The following is a 6000-nucleotide window of genomic DNA, read 5'->3' as shown; positions in this document are numbered from 1 at the left end:
CTTTTCTCCTATTTTCCTTTATTTCATAAATAAAATGTCAATTATTGCCACTTTGCCTTTGCCAATGTCTTTATCAATTTCCTTAGCCATAAATAAACTGAAAGTGACATCCACTTAGATGTTTTTCCCAACATTTTGCTTGGAATACATGTCCCGTGACCTTGACCTTATATTTATTTACATGGAAACTTAACCCAAGACTATTACATTCCATTTGGCTTATGCAACGCCATGGCCACTTTTTTCACATTGATCAATGATGTTCTCATGCCCTTCTTTGACAATTTTATTGTGGTGTATTTGGAGGACATCGTGGTGTATAATGAGAGTTTGGAGGAGCACAAGAAACACTTGGAATTTGTCTTCAAGGTTTTGAGGGAACATCAACTATACTTCAAGAAGTCCAAGTGCATTCTTGCGTAGACCAAGACACCATTTTTGGGCCATTAAATTGCGCAATAATGTATCTGTATGGACCCAATAAAGGTCAAGGAAATTGAATATTAGGACTGTAGCCTTTCAATATAAATGACTTGAGAGTCTTCCTATTGTTCAACTAGTATAAGTGGTTTGTGGATGGATTCTCCAACATTTATACACCATTGATAGATTTGTTGAAGAAGCAGAAGTTATGGAATTGGTCAGAGAGGAGCAATAATGTTTTTGAGTAGAAATGTCAGATTGTCTCTACCCCTATATTGAAGCTACCAAACCCTTAACATCCATTCGAGGTACAAATAGATGTGTTGGACTTTTCCATTGGAGTATTTTTGTCAATAGTGATAGGGATAGGTAAGAAATTCTAGCCTTCCAGATCACATAGTTGGAGGCTCTGTCCAATCGATCTTGATCTCTCAACCCAGCTGATGCCATCTCTCTGAAAATGTCGAACTCCCCCTCTTCTCCTCTACGCAGCTGCTACCTAGCTATTCACGCTCCCTTATGGAGTGAGGAATACTCCACACAACTACTGCTGCTCTGTTAGGAAAATTTCAACTTCTTGGCTAGAAGTCCCCTGAGGAAATAATTCCCTCAGTGTGTGCTCTTCCTTCCTCCTGATGCTATTTGCACTAGCAAATTGCTGCAAAAATCTGCATCTCATTTGAAGATCTGCTCTGTAAGGAAAATTCTACTACTCCCTCTGCCTCTGGTACTCTTCAATCTGGAAAATTTTATTCTCTATCGACTCACTCAGAGAAGTAAAATTTCCACGAAAAATTGACCCTTCTAGTCAAGGAAATATGCTGCCCTTGGGGTTTTGAATTGCTGCCTATGCATAAATTCGAACCTGCTTCTCCTCTTATGCTCTCAGCTCTCTAACTTACGATCTGTGCTATGATACCATTTGAAAAATCGGTGACCCGATTCTCTACTGCAACAACTGATTAAATTTCTCCTACTTGTTAATTTATGAATCAAGTTATTTACAATGTTACATAGTAAACATTGAAATAAAATCTATTGCAACCTTCACAACATAAAATACTGCGGAAACAAAATACTGCACAAGAGAGAAATAAACACACACACAAATACACTGTTGTTTTTGGACCAATGTCCCCAGAAAAACCCAACTTGGGAAAACCTGTGCAACAATTGAGGGTTTTATTATTATGTAATTGTAATATGAGTACAAATCTTTAGATGCCCAAACTGGGGAATCTGATACAGAGAATAAAATGGCAAAGAGGTAGTGAGAAATATTCTCACACTGTCACTTGTGATCCAAATTTGATCCAGGCTCTGAATGGATAGCCCCACACTGCCTCTGCGTAGTCTCTGCGTCAACCTACATAGATTTGCATCACAGCTTCTAGGAACTATGTCACCCTTCCAGTTGATCAATTTGTTGACTAGAAATCGACTCTTTGGCCCTTCGGTCTCACACCCCTACTTCTGACACTAGATCTCGACTACTCCCAGCAAAATTACGGACTCCCTCTGAAGCACTACGCTGCCTCTCTAAATCTCTCGATGCCTTCTCTGCCTTTCAATCTCCAAAACTAGAAAATTCCCCTCCGGTCTACCATATTTGTCCCTCACTGCAAGAAGATCACTCAATCTCTCTCCGAAAACTCAGCGCTGCTACTCTTGAGAAATTTGATCTCCAGATCTTGCTCTCTCGGTGTATTCTCCAAGTGCCCATCAAGCTCCTTATATTCTCTCATTGGAGCACCAACGACCAACATTAAAACATTATCAAAGGCTAAGATTAACAGGGATTTGATCCTCATCTTCTTCAAGAAGATTCACACCAGATTTAATTAATACCCTTTAATTAATAACATTTCATAAGTTTAGACTTAAGACTACATTAAAATGATTAACTATTTTAATTAAACCATCTCTAGGTAGAATTTTCCCAAATGATTTTTGGGTCTTAGAGAATGCATGTGTCTTAGTCTCTCTGCAAAATCTCAAGACTAGAGCACATCCGATGCTATAAAAATCAACGTGCAACTTGTTTACACATGCCAGTCACATGTTCCAAAGATTAAGACATCATGTCTATTAATTTGTAATCAACCTTTACCAAGATTAACAACCATATCATAATCAACTCACAGTGATTAATCATAATACTACAACTAGCACCCACTTGCATTCATATGCATATCAGTTGTCTTAGCACATATTGTGTTAGTACAACCGTCTTAACACAAGATCATTCCTTCATGCAATCTTATAGACACATACTCTTATTATGCAATTATTCAAACATTCAAACAACCTGTAAACACACCATGTTAGATAAACCAAATAAACGACATAATCAAACTCATACCTCAATGTATCTTAGGGGAGGCTATCACATCTGCACAAGTCAGTCTAGATTAGTACAACACAATATCACAAGTATATCAACTCATACTTGAATATCATAACCATAACCATATGCACATGTCAATCCAGATTAACACGATACATATAACATCAATATCTAACTATTGTGACCATAATCATCATGCATATGATCGCAATACATACAACAACAAATTAACTACCATGCATGACTATCTGACGCATGTGCAGATGACCATATTAATCAAGTAGCATCTATCATGCATGTAACCAAAACAAAAATAGAATTACAGAAATGTACATAACCATAATGCTTATAACAATTATTAACCAACATACCTGCATGCCCATTATACAAACCTGTATGATGATCTGCTCTTACCTCGAGGTCTAGTGCTAAAACCTCGCTCTGATGATCTGCATCTCCAACTCCATCTCGACCAACATATCAGTCCCATAACGTACCAACAACGTCATGATAACACAAACAACATAATGAACATCATGATGCATGTCTAACCTACTATGCATGCATAACAACATGCACTACCCATCCAGTCCAAGTGTTTGAACCTGGGAGCTCTAATACCAATCTGTAACCACCCCTCCCACATTTACCCAGTTTTACTGGCCTGTTAGGGTAAACATAAGACAAGAGTTACTATGACATGACCCGACCTCCTAGATCCAATTAAGGAAGCGGGGCCAACTATTGATGACAAACTGACATCACACAACATCCCTCAGGACTACAGGAACCATCAGGGGCCAAAGAACCACCCCAAGTGACCAAACCCTAAGCTAAGACTCCTTTTCACACACTTTAGCCCCAAACCACATGCATAACAATGCCTCCATGCGGTTATAGGCCTCCAACCACATGCATAAGCTTGCTTGGGTGTGGTTGTGACCCAATTTCTTTAGTTCTGAGCATGCGGTCCTGGAATCAGTGCCACCTTTTTAGGCCTGCCTCCAGACCATTTCCCAGAATTGATTGAGACTTTCTAGAATGATAAATAACATCAGGAAAAATCCATTCATACAAAACTTGATCAAAGACTTGACCTAACTAGGCCTAACCATGATAGTTATTTCGTCAAACATATGGTGAACATGTAATCTACAGGTCATGAATGCATATCTAAACATAGGAGTCTGAAACTTATTTGAGATTCACCAAGAAGGTCTAATGCCCTCTCATAATAGTTGAAATAACATTTGTTAGCTCATGCATTCATTAACCATTCATTAACTAATCAAAACATATCAAGAGCCATAGACAATATACATCACATAACCAACATATAACCAACAAATAACTAGCATAGAAACCATGAAAACTCAACCATAATATCACCAACATAATCAATACATATGCTCATAGATCATAATAGAAAATACCTCATATTAACATATCAAAATGTCAACCAAGTTAGGGACTTCCATGTACCACCCGACCATAGATTGGGCTGATCCAAACCTTTCTTTCAACTAATCACCCCCACGCCATATTCCAAGCATGAATGTGAGATATCATAGAATAACCAAAATAAAACCAAACTAGGGCTTCCAGAGGCCAATCCACCTCAACCCTCAACTAATGACTCCACCTGATGGTCAGACATCACTAACACCAACAAAATCAGCCTTTACCCAAGCCATCCAAGGATCTAGAGTGTTGTTCCAACCACAACTCCAGGAACTAATAACTCAACCCACAACCTTCCAGGGCTCCAAAGCGTTTGTCCAATCTGACTCCGGGGACTAGTAACTCCACTCACCAAGGGCTCAAGTGTGTTTGTCCCAACCTAGGCTCAAGGACTAGTAACTCAAACCAAGTTGTTCTAGGGCTTCTAGAACATTTTGTTCCAACCAACAGCCATAAGGAATTATGAGAACCAACTAAAAAAAATCAAGTGGAAAAACGCACAACACCATGACTATTTAGGAAATGGAAAGACAAGGCTAAAACCACTGTCAATCTAGGAAATTCTTCATGCCAATGACAACACATAACCAAGAAACCACATGCATGTACCATGCATGCCAAAATTAGCAAGGAAATCATACATGTAACATGTTACTTGCAAAAAATTCCAACTGTAGCTGTTGATCCAACTATTCCCTTGCACTTTCCTACTTTCCTTTGCCTTCTTTCTCCAATTCCAATGTATGCCAAAGTGCTCCAAGAATGCTCTAGGTGCGCAAGAGTATGAGAGAATGAGAGAATAGAAGAGCTCCAAAACTGAACTAACAAAAGTTTGTGAACTGATCCTCATAAGCCTTTTTATCATTGATGCCTCTATTTTGTTTAGTTTCCTTCAAATTACTCGTCATGCAAATTTGTGACCTTTCATCTCTCTTTTCTCCTATTTTCCTTTATTTCATAAATAAAATGTCAATTATTGCAAATTTGCCTTTGCCAATGCCTTTGTCAATTTCCTTAGCCATAAATAAACCAAAAGTGGCACCCACTAGGATGTTTTTCCCAACATTCAGCTTGGAATACTTGTCGTATGACCTTGGTCTTATATTTATCTACATGGAAACTTAACCCGGGACTATTACATTCCATTTGGCTTGTGCAATGCCACGACCACTTTTTTCACATTGATCAATGATGTTATCATGCCCTTCTTTGACAATTTTATTGTGGTGTATTTGGAGGACTTTGTGGTGTATAATGAGAGTCTGGAGGAGCACACGAAACACTTGGCATTTGTCTTCAAGGGTTTGAGGGAACATCAACTATACTTCAATAAGTCCAAGTGCATTTTTGCATAAACCAAGACACCATTTTTGGGCCATTAGATTGCGCAAGAATGCATTCGTATGGACCCAATAAAGGTCAAGGAAATTGAATATTAGGAGGAGCCTTGCAATATAAATGGTGTGAGAGTTTTCCTAATGTTCAACTAGTATAGGTGGTTTTTGGAGGGATGCTCCAAGATTGCTACACCATTGATAGATTTGTTAAAGAAGAAAAAGTTGTGGAATTGGTTAGAGAGGAGAAATAATGTGTTTGAGTTGAAATGTCAGATTGTCTCTACCCCCGTATTGAAGCTACCAAAATTTAAACATCCATTCGAGGTACAAATAGATGTGTTGGACCTTTCCATTGGAGTATTTTTGACATAGAGGTTAGGCACCCTAGAGCTTTTGAGAGCCAGAAGTTACATGATCAAGAGAGGAGGTTCT

This window comes from Pinus tabuliformis, chromosome 9, assembly GCF_031772625.1.
Source record: "Pinus tabuliformis cultivar Carrire ecotype Pingquan chromosome 9, CPIR1, whole genome shotgun sequence".
In the NCBI taxonomy this organism is placed as follows: domain Eukaryota; kingdom Viridiplantae; phylum Streptophyta; class Pinopsida; order Pinales; family Pinaceae; genus Pinus; species Pinus tabuliformis.
This window is presented reverse-complemented; position numbering follows the sequence as displayed.